The sequence below is a fragment of the Myotis davidii genome, unplaced genomic scaffold, assembly GCF_000327345.1.
Source record: "Myotis davidii unplaced genomic scaffold, ASM32734v1 scaffold192, whole genome shotgun sequence".
NCBI classification, from domain to species: domain Eukaryota; kingdom Metazoa; phylum Chordata; class Mammalia; order Chiroptera; family Vespertilionidae; genus Myotis; species Myotis davidii.
The window spans coordinates 828,846-841,140 of NW_006284346.1; positions in this window are offsets into that span (position 1 = coordinate 828,846).

Here is a 12,295-nt window from a genome sequence, read left to right on the forward strand (position 1 = left end):
TCCTCATCTTGTGGGAACTGCTATCATCAGACATCTTGCCAACCAAATCTCTTACCTTTTGACCCTGCTTTGCCAGATCCTGGATGTAGGACCCATAGGTGATAAAGGCTATAGTTTAAGATAAGTTTAAGGCATGTGGCTTCTTGTTTAAGAGAGCTACATCCTTACAGCTGTTTTATATTCTTTATGTAAACCTGTTTTTTTGCTTCATTGCATACTATATCTGATCTTACTAATCGATTCAAATACACATTGGCGTTGCATGGGATCTGTATCAATTGTATAAATAGCAACATGAAATAGCTCTCAGGTGACTGACTGGAAGGGATCACAGATCTACTGCAACACTCAACAATGGGTCATTTCTGTAGCACCCTTCAACTTTCCTTGAGTCTCACAAAAGGGGGTCGGGGGCCGAAAGCTGAAGAATAATAGAGAAGAGTGCAAAGGAAGGCACATTTAAAATGCAGATTCTTTAAACCCATCCCAGACCTACTGAATCAGAATGTCCAAGAGCAGGGCCCAGGAATCTGCATGTTCACTCGTTCTTTAGGTGATGGGAATGTCTGCCAAAGCAAGAGGCTGTGAGCCTTTGGATTAAAGCCAGATTCCTTAACGCTCAAAACCCCCAGATGCAGGCGCTGCCACACCACAAACATCACGCTCTGAAACTAAGGGATCACCTGAGGATCTATGGCTTTGGGCTGCTTCCTTAAGCAGCAAAGCTCCCCGTACTCTCTGCTGGGCTATTCCTCTCTGGCCTTGCCCATCTGCCACACTACAACTTGTCCTATAAGGAATAGCTTCTACATCCTTTTCTCTGACAAAAGTTTATGTGGCTTTGCCCTAGCCACACCCCCTAGGCCCACATGAGGAAGGACTCTTCCTCTACGTCCCACGATTTCCTGCTCATTCTGTCACCAAGCACTTAGCTCGCTCATTATATCATGGTTCTGCATTTTCAGGTCTTCCCTATTCAACCAGAAATTCTTTAAAGACCTGCCTTGTTATTTAGACATTTTACCCCCACCCCTTGGGTATAGTTTGAACTAAAAAAAAAAAATGTTGAATAAGTAAATGAATAAACAAATAAAGGGAAGTGTTTTCTGTATGTCTGATGGCCTCTAATTATACTCTAAAGTCAAATTAAAAGTCACATTCTGCCTTTTTGGCCCCCCAGTTCTCTATAGTGATGAGCGTAACAATAACTTCATAAACTAGTGAATAGGTCTCTTTGCTTGGCATTCATGCCCCCTTCTTGAAATGACAGCACCTCTAATTTATGAACTGCCACTTTGAACTAACTCCTATTTCAGTTCAAGTTGCTCAATGCTTATTTGAATAGCTCTATCAGGGTTCAAGCCTTTGTAAAAATGATGCAGTATTTCATAAAACTCTGGTTGACATAGTTATAAATTTCAGGAATGAGTCCTAGGCTCTTTGTGCAACTACATTTAGGCTCAGGGAACATTCCTTAGAGGGGGTGGGGGCTGCCACTCTAGGCTAATTATCAGGCCACATTCGGATCTCCTCCTCTGATGATAAAAGCTTTGGCTGCCTTTGAATGAGGCACTTCAAAGTCTTCCTTTCATAAGATTTTTGAAATCTCAGCCCATCGAGACTGTCACAGCTTGACATGCTTGCGCATTTGTCATACTCTCTGGAAGCCTGCCTCCCACCCTGACCTGGGATAAGCTGAAAGCTCTTCCTACTGATAACGATTCTTAAGGGGAAAAAACAAAAAGAAAGAAAGAAAGAGACAGCACAGTGTCATCAAATAAGGGGAAAAAAATCACTCCATTTGGTCCAGGAATTTTAAGCGTGGAGGTATTTCCATGATACCAGAAGGAAAGGATTATGTTCATCTGAGAGGTTTCTCTGGACAACACAGACCAGGCCCCCAAAAGAAAGTGGGTTGGTGGATCCATGTCAGTGTCCTGGCAGGAAACAATGGGATCTTTGAGAAGAACTTAATTACAATTTGCAAAGGTATAAACAGGATTTAGGGAAACCAAGTGGTGATGATGTGATACCCTGAGACTAACTACAGTAGGGGAGCCATTAGCACCTTAAAACTAAAGGAGTAAGAAATGAGAGTGGTTACAGAAACCCAGACAGGTGATCAAATGGAGCTGACCTCTCAACAGGAGCTTTGGCCTTCCACTGAGGGACATAATGATCCCAGAGCCACTCAACAAGAAGGCAGGTAGGAAAATAAATGCCTCAGCCTCACTCTCCCTTTATCCACCAAAATTCTGCTCATTTTTTCCATCAATAGAACTTGCAGCCAGAAGATAAGGGAATTCACTGGTGTTGTCCATGTGGGTCAGCCCCACAGGCCACAGTCCAGGATGCAGGAGGCAGAGATTGGCTTCCTGGGGCACACAGAAGACATCAAGCACAGAGAGTTTCATGGAGAATTGAAGTGGGCATGGAGCAATGGAATTTTCTTTGCTGTTGTTGAAGGAAGGAACGGAAGCTTTATTGGGTATGGACAGTACCATAAAGATTTACTGGCCACAATGACTCCAGTGACTTATACATCCTCTGCTTTAGGCTCTATTAAGGCGCTGAGAGCCTGGATCAGTGATAGCATGTGGATGTGGTGAATGGTTATTTTTCAATGACATGCTGAAAGGTAGCAATAATAAATGCTACCTTTTTTAGAAACAGAGAAGAACCATATACTGGGAAACCCTAGTCACATCTACTGCATAAATTAACTAATAATTATTTGAGGATAGACAGCATCGACCTTTATACCAATTACATAAGTAAAATTTTAAAATGTATGTGAAAACAATGGCCTCTGTACTTCATATACATCTAGATATGGTTATGGTGGGGACTGCTGACCTCAGGACCAACTCCAGCCATAAACAAAGTCAATGACCACCTACATGGTGTGACTCAAGCGAAGAGTGAGAATCTCCAGTGCCTATTGTCCCCAATCTTCCCCAAAGCCAGCCACTCAAGCCTGGGATTCTGCTATTATAGAAGCATCTTCGTGTTTCCTATACTCTGGATTTGCTGGTGTCACTTCTCAGAACTCAGGTACTCCTAAAGCAGTGTCAGGTTAGTTATTGACATGTTGAGTCAGGCAGTAGTAGTAGTAGCAGGAATTAGATTATTAGTCCCATTTAACTGAACAACTATCTGCGATTTTTAAAGTGAGGAAAGTGGACTTGTTGCACAGGCCACTGTCTGAAGAAGACAGGCTTAGCTGAGATTATCACCAGATAGTGAGGCAATCTCTGGATAGTGAGGGGATGCCAAGGAGTAGCTAGAAGTCAGCATCAGAGGATCAGTAGAGTAAAGGAACTGAAGGGGAAGTAAGGGTATGGAGTAGGTTCAATGACTATTTGTTTTAAGCAACATATTTTGTGCAGGTTGTCATGGTAAGCTATTTGAAAGAATTGCCTCATATAATCTTTACATCAGCCCTATAAAGTAGATTCTCTTAGCCCCAGATGAGAAAAATTATGTTTCAGGAGGCTCAGTAACTTGCCCAAGGTTACAGAGATAGTAAATGATGAGTGAGAAGGATTCAGAATCCTCTGCCTCCTTTTCTCTAAGTTTACTTCCTCTCTTGTCCCCTTTGCAAGGGATTTAAAGAAGGGTGAATTAGAACTGGTAGTGGATTTTTTTTTAAAGGAACAACAACAACAACAAAAAAGCTTGAATCCAAAATGCATGCACACTGTCCCCAAAAGAGTTATTTAGTCATCAATTCATTGTCCAACAAACTTTTACTGAATGCTACAATAGCCTGAGCTTATTCTAAATTCAGGGTTTATAAGAGTGAAGAAATATTCCCCTACTTCATAAGCTAGCAATGCAGTTTGTTGGGCTGTTACAAACCAGAGAAACAGAGTTGAGGTATAAGCAGACTTCTTAGGTAAGTATTTGGTGCTAGGAACAGTTGAGGTAGAAGAGGAAGCACTCATATTACTTAGTAAAATCTAGGTTATGCTGCAATGACAACAGAAATATCAGGGGTTTTATGTGATGCAAATTTATTTTTCACTAATTCAAAGTCTTGATGGGTCCTGATGATTCTGTAGGAAGCCATTCTCCACATGATGACTTAAAAATCAAGGCAGCTTCCTCTTTGGGGGAATGGAAGGGTTTTTTTGTTTGTTTGATTATTTTATCCTAACACAAGGCCTCCTTCACTATTGCCAGAGCATGGGAAAAATGAGATGTGAATAATACATGGGATTTTTATTGACTCAGCCTGGCAATGAGATGCATCATGGTTGCACTTACCGAGAGGATGTTGAGGAGAAACAGAGAAGAACCATATGCTGGGAAATCCTAGTCACATCTACTGCATAACTTAACAGCAAATGTACACAAAATGTCTATGATAATACAGCCTTTTGTAGTGCAGGAACTATTATTTGTGACATTTCTGATTTTCAGGGTACCAAAGAAAACCAGGTAAGAAAGTAGACTAGATATTGATAAGAGAGGCATGAATATAACCTAATCCGCTCTCAATCCCAGCTGGACAGCAGGGATCATCTTGAGAACTGACTCCTGTGGACAAAAACAAATAAACAAACTAAGGGGAAGAGATTCTTTCATTTCATTTCCTGGTTATGGTCAGAAATCTGCAGGACCTCTCCTGGAAGGGAAAGACTATCTTCAAGGGTAACGTGTTAAAAGATGGTTTGGCTTTGGCCAAATAGCACAGCAAAAGAAATACACCAAAAGTTGCAACTTACAAATCAGACACATTAAAGGCTTGGAGGCACTAATTCATTCTTAGTCAATGCACTGTAAGGCTACCCTGAAATTATGGCTAAACTACATAAAAAGAAACATGGTTGGAACCAAGGTCGGAAATTGAGAATTTGGGAAATTAAACTCATTACTCCATATACCTCTGTTATGACTCAATTCTTTTTCATTGCCCCCTTTTGAGCCTTCTCTGTGTCTATTGTGCTCCTGAGATGAGTAATGGAATTTAATATTAGGGTCTGTTTTTCCAGTGGCAGGTGTGATTTGGCCTTGCACAAGAGCAGCAGGACACTTAACAGTCTACACAGAGAGACTTAGACAATATTCAAGGAAATGCCCCTTTCTAGCATGCTGGGGTACAGTTGTTCCAAAGGAGAAGGGCAAAGAGCTTTGAAATTTTGACAGTGGGATTGAATGCACTAGGTAGGAGCAATGGAGAAAGAAGCAAAGTGGGAATGGACAGGGTGCTGAACTAGGAGTCTAGACACTGGGTCCAAGTCGCAGCCACTCTAACAATCAATGTGTGACCTTGGGCAGGACACTTCATGTGGTGGAGTCTAGGATGTGCTACCCAAACTCTTCTTTCAGCATTGAAGGACTCATTTACCCACCTGCCGGAGGATTCCTACAGTAAGTCTCAGCTGTCAACCCTTTCAAAGATGGTTTCAGTTGGAGAGTGCAGCTTCACCCAGGGGAGTCCACATCTTGAAGCTGGTCAACAAAGCAGCCGGCTGGCCCTCTTGCCCTAAACCTGGAGGAAAAGGCCATTTTACCTCTAGAGGTCTCCAGGAGCTCAGCTGATGCCCTTGCTAAGATTGCCTCGCAACTCAACTTCTCGATTTGCCCGCTTTCTGCCTCTCTCTCGAATGGGTGTTGATCCCAAGAACACTCCCTGATAAACACCTGCTTGCAGTCTCCACCTCATGACCTCATGACCTCTTGCCTGGGAAGTCCAATGTGCCAAAGAAATTCATAAAAGATGTCTGTGAAAGTGGCAGTTGGCCACTGGTAGATAAAACAGTGTAGGTGACCCGATAAATATCTTCCTGGCTGTTCAGGATTTGGGGACAGAGGAATTTTTTAAAACTTTCTCTGATGTATTTGGACTATGCCAATAAAATCCAAGCAGGGCATTTGTGAGTTAATATAATACCAAAAGTACTGTTCACTCCTGTAAGATAAGGAGTTACTACTATTAAATGCACAGTGTTCATTCTATTCAGCTAAATGGGCTACACAGCAAACCAAAAATGGTCTCCTTTAATGTCAGATTTTCATCATTTTGCTATGATAATCAGTACTGTGATCTTAATAATATTACCTCTAATATGTGTATAGTATGTGCTCATTTTAATTTAATCTCATTCAATCTTCCTAACAATATTGTGGAGAAGGCTGAGCAGGTATTATCTCCAGGTAATAGATGAGTAAACTAAAGCTTAGATAGCTTAAAAGATTTACCCAAGACTCATAATAGTGTGGTGGCTTCTAGTCTTTCTCAAAATTTATTGACAGGTAAAAAAGCACACATTCAAATGAGCCCCAAATGTACAACGATCTCCATGTTACCCCCTATGCCATACTTCCATGTAGCAACCATAGTGAACATATATTTTTATCTTTAGTGTTGAAAGTATTACATACGCCCTCTTTTCTCCCATTGACCCCTTCTAAATGCGCATCAGGTCTTGTCACTTCCCGGCTCTGAACCCTCCAGTGGCTCACCATCACACTGAGATAAAACTCCTGAATCTTTTCTCTGGTCTACAAGTTCTTACACGTATAGACTTCTCTGACCACTTCCCTGACTCCATCTTTGCTCTACCCTCTTTGCTCACTGACTCCAGCTTCCTAGTTCTTGAGTGAATAAGCATGTTCCTTCTTATGCATTTGCATCACCTATTCTCTCTTTCGCTTTCTCTGGAATTTTCTTTCTTCAGATATTCCCAGGAAACTTTTTCCTAACTATCCCCAAGGATAAAGCAGCCCTTCATTCCCCTATCCTTTGACATTGGCTTTTGTTATTCATAGTTCTTTTTTAAAAAAATATATATATTTTTTTTAATATATTTTATTGATTTTTTACAGAGAGGAAAGGAGAGAGATAGAGAGTTAGAAACATCGATGAGAGAGAAACATCGATCAGCTGCCTCCCGCACATCCCCCACTGGGGATGTGCCCGCAACCCAGGCACATGCCCCCAACCGGAATCGAACCTGGGACCTTTCAGTCCGCAGGCCGACGCTCCATCCACTGAGCCAAACCGGTCTCGGCCATAGTTCTTATAAGTGCTTAACATTATATTATGCATGCATATGCTTATTTTCATATTTGTTTCATATTGTTCGTATTTGTTTATTTATTCTTTCTCTCCTAGAATATGAACTCACTGAAGGCAGGGACTTTTTCTGCCTTGCTCATTGCTAATCCCCAGTGCCTAGCAGAGAGCCAGACTTAGAGTTTGTGCTCAATAAATGTGTGCTAAATTGTGAGTGAATGATTCTTGCCGAAGATGTCAGTGAAGTAGTTGAGATGATAAAGACAGGATTCTAAGTTCACGCTTGCTGCAGTCAGCACTTCCCTTCTCATTAACTGAAAAACTCTATAAGTTTCAAAAGACTTTTATGAGAAACAGCCCAGCCTGGCTTCTTAACCACTTACAAGCTGTGGAAGCTTCAATGTGTTATTCAACCTTTCTCTTACTCTTAGATTTCCTCATGTGTTCAGGGCATACTTGTAGTTGTGGGAATTAAAAAATTGGATGTAAAAAGCAAGCACAGTGTTTGACACTTGGTAAGTGCTGAGGGGATGTTTGTCAATAGAATTATGAAAATCATAAAGAAGAATTACATACACAGTCATCCCATTGATTTATTTTCTCATTCATCATCCATATACTAATGAGCTAAGCACTAGAGAAGCAGAAAAGAATGAGATTCACTCCAAGTTGTAAGAAGGCCTGGGACTGGTAGGGGAGAGCATGTGTGTACATTATCACTTTTCTCTCTGCACTAACAGAAACTTCCATAGTATTCACATGTATAAAGAATTCATTGAGATAAATTAGAAGAATAAATAATTCATGTATTCATTATTACACTGAATTATTTTTTGCTCATTTGATCTTCAAATGCCATTAAAGACATAGCTATAGAGAAACAGATAAAGATTCTGACCTCAAGAAATGTACAGTTTAAGCAGGAAGGCAGGCTTGAGGTCATTCAAATACTGACCCTGCCTGAGGACCTGGATTGTGTGGTATCAAGATGTTGAAGTCTTGCCCTAGCCGGTGTGGCTCATTTGGTTGGGCATTGTCCCGTGCACCAAAAGGTTGCTGGTTCAATTCCCAGTCAGGGCACATACCCATGTTGCAGGCTTGACCCCTTATAGGAGGCAGCCAATTGATAGTCCTCTCTCACATCAACTGTATCTTTTTCTCTCCCTCTCCCTTCCTCTCTCTTTTAAAAAATAATAAAAAAACCACATTTTTTAAATAAAAAAAGATGTTGGAGCCTTAAACTCTCACACTATCAATAAGATCTAACCTCACAATCCTGATTCCAAATTTGTGTTGAAAGATCTGATGTTTGAGCAACTGTAGGCCTGCATTTCCTTCTGATAACCAAATTCTGAAGTGAATAGTGGTCACCCCCTTTACACTAACTTCCAAAGATTTTAAAAATCTGTATAGTTTACCTGTATCCTGTTTCCAATAGGCAAGAGTTAAAATTTGCTACAATAATTGTATTTTTTATTTTCTTCATATAACCATGCCACTGCTTGTTTTACATATATTTAAGGCTGTGTCATTAGAATCATATACATGAATATAATGTATTCTTGGTGGATTGCTGTTTCTATTATGATTTCATGCCACTTTTGTTCCTAGTAATTGTTCTGCTTTAAAATTCTATTTTTTCCTGAGTTAGTATTATTACAAGGTGTTCTTTTGAGTATTACTTGATTGCTCTATGCTTTTCCATTTTCTTCTTTTTCTTACCTCTCACCTGCATTCTAGCCTTTATTCCTCCCTGACTACCAGTTCTAAAAACCTCTTCACCTGCCCCTTAGGTCCAAAGAACCAGATCTTACATCAGCATGTTGGCCTACCATCTGAGAGGTCACTGGGAATTCTGATGACCCAGTGACATCATCGATGGACAGCACAGCCAGGCACCCAGGGAGAGGCTGGGTCTGATTCCTATAGCCTCCCAAGTAACTTCTCTCCATTTGGACCTATTTTCTCTATTTTTAAAATTTTCTCTTAAAAATATTTATCTGTCATTACAATGCATGGAATTTGAAGGTGGTTTCTAGTTCTGTGAGGAAAAAATTAGACCTTAAGAACCTTCCTCAGCAAAACCAATGAGCACACAGAGTCCATGAGCAACTCCTCCTCCCTTCCTTCATAGCTGGACAACAGATCTGGGAATATGAGTTTCATTCCCAAGGTCATAATAAAATTTAAGGGCAAATGTCTTTAAATAAGTTGTATATTACCAGTTTACAGGGTACATAAGCACTAATTATTATATCCTTAGCTTCAACGGTGTATCTCAGATACTTCATCAACACCATTCATGTGTTATTTTATTAAGTAACAATGCAGTCTTATTACAGAGAGAGAGAGAAAGAGAGAGAGAGAGAGAGAGAGAGAGAGAGAGAGAGAGAGAGAGACCCAGAAAGGAAACAGACACTGAGTGGATAGAAAATAATAATTGACCATGAAGTTGAAAATATGCAGTATGGGAACCTAAATTTAAACAACACAATGCTTTTACCCACTGAAAACCAGCTTGTCCCGCTATGTCCATTCAGATTTCCCTAATCTAACCACTTCAATTTGTTGTTCACTAATTAGATAGAATTATCCAGGAAAAGAAATCACCGCCCAGTAATTACTTCATTGTAAAACATAACGAGCATCGCAACCCTGACACATACTGTAAAAATCGCAGCACAATAAATAGAACACTGTTTTCCAACAATAACCCAGCAGTGAATTCTGCTAGTGTATTTCTTCGTGAAACATGTTTATGTGATAGTCTTCCAATTTTATGGGGGAAGTTTATCACCATAAGGTGCATTTCATGACAGCCGAATAACTACATTCAGTTAGGCTTGTCACCATGTGCCTTCCGTATCAAGACACATGCTGATTGCATCAAATACTGTTGACTGTCTTAGTGCCACAAATAGAAAAGATGATTACACTGTTCTGTGTAGATATGATGCAATATTATTCACATTGCAAGAAACCGAAGGTCAAGGTTGTCTAACAACATTAGAAAGATTGGGTATTGAAAGCTTCTTAATGTAGCGATGATTCACTAATGGGCAAATGACAGGTGTACCTTAATATGTGGATGATTCTTTATGTAAACGGGTGGGATAGAAGTGTATGTACATCAAATCATTGCATGTTGTTGGGTGGGGATTTAAGTTATTAATTTATCTTTTTGAAAATAAATAAAAGCAATGCTTTAGTCACCCCAGCCCTTAAAATGCATGTATTTATCTTAAAGGACCCCAGTAGGGGACAAGGAATCTAAAACTTTGCCTCTGTCCTGCACAGAAGCATTCTGTGATGAGTTGGAAAATATGAGTTCCTTTGCCCTACACCGTGGCCTTCACCTGCATTTCTGGTTTTAGTATAAATACTTTTACCCTCATTTAGTGTATACTGCAAATCATATATCTATTAGGCTATACAATCAGGTTGATTTTTCTAAAATAGCAAAGATCCTTAGCAAGTTAATCAAATTTGAAATCTATTTATGTGCCATTGTCACACAGCTATTATGGTCCTATCCCAGCTCTGCAACTGACACAAAGTATATGAGCCTAGAAATTTAATTTCTCAAAATCTCATTTTGAGATTTGCTATGCAGTAACCTTTGATCTTGGTTAGGTCTTAAAGTTCTTTTATATTCATGTTGTAGAGTTTTAAAAAAAGGATGTTCACTAGCATGATTTTTACAATAGCATATTTTTTCATCATTTCTCCCTTCATATCCACACACTCTTGAACTAAAAACATCATAAAATTGTGATTTCAATGATTTGCCATATAAATGCACCATTAATTTAAGAAGTTGAGCAACCATCCGATTGAATTGTCTTGGGTTAAAGGCTATGGAATGTCTATGGACATAACAGCTGTGTCATGGAGACTTGACTGGCTTTCAAAGGATAAAAGTTCATGTGATGTAATTAACAACACACATGTGTTGCCATTTAATCATAGCGTTTTAAAAGATATTTGCAATTCTCTAATCCACAGCCTTTTCCAGCCTGATCCACAGAGTGACCTGGAAAGAGCCTGTGAGCAGTATTCGAATAGACAAAGTGAGAGGCATCTTGATCTGAGATTAGGACAGAATTGATGCTGGATGCAGCCCAGCTGGAAGAGATAAAAGAAAATATTCAGACGAATTAGTCATGTGGAGTAGGAAACTCAGTATTGTCCATTAGATGGTAATTGGAAAATTGAAGAGAGTGTCTTCAAAGAGTTCAGAGAGAAATAATAGGCTGTTCCAACATAGCTCGGGAATCTAAGAGAAGAATGTAATTGCAGTCTCAAGCTCCTGACTAGTAGACATTGCTACAATGTTCTAGGTATTAAGGCCTCATCCAGCATTATAGTCATGGGTAAAAGAATGAAGAAACTGGTATGGCTCAGTTGCTTGGGCATTATGCCGTGCACCAAAGGGTTGCTGGTTCGATTCCTGGTCAGGGCACATGCCCGTGTTATGGGCTCAATCCCCCACCCATGGCTAGCAGGAGGAGGCTAATAGGTGCTTTGCTCTGGTATTGATGTTTCTCTCTCTCTCTCTCTCCCTCTCCCTTCTCTCTAAAAATCAATAAAAATGGCTGTTTGTTTGTTTTAAGAATGAAGAAACCACCACAGGCAGGGATAGAGTATATGTGTAATGGTTCTGTGGAGGGTGGGACAAGTATGTGTATTACTTGATGTGCTGCATAGGTGTGAGGAAGTTAAAACAGGAAATATTGTGGAAAGGAGCCGAGGCAATTATCTCTGTTCCACAAAGAAAAAACAAGTAATAAATGTAGAAAAAAATAGGAAGGTTGGGCCTTAGAAAAGTAAGAACTACATAGACTGATGCTCAAGGGGATGGGTTATGGGCCCACAATTCAAACTTGGAGGTCTGTATCAGATGTTTCCTTTTCACCAACATCTGATATGTGCCCTGACTGGGAATCAAACCGTGACCTCCTGGTTCATAGGTCAGTGCTCACCCACTGAGCCACACTGACCCAGCTATTTTATTTATTTGTAACCACCTACCTTTTTTTGGAAACATCAGTTTCCTCTTATTTGTAAGATAAGAGTTCTTTGAAGTCTAATCTATGTATATAAAAGCCTAAGTGACCGGCTGACTGGCTGACCAGCCGGTAGCTATGACACACACTAACCACCAGGAAGCAGACGCTCAAAGCAGGAGCTGCCAGGCAACAGCAACTTTGCAGAGTGCCCTCTTGCACTCCCAGACCCCTTGGGGGATGTTGGACTGCTGGTTAAGGCTGG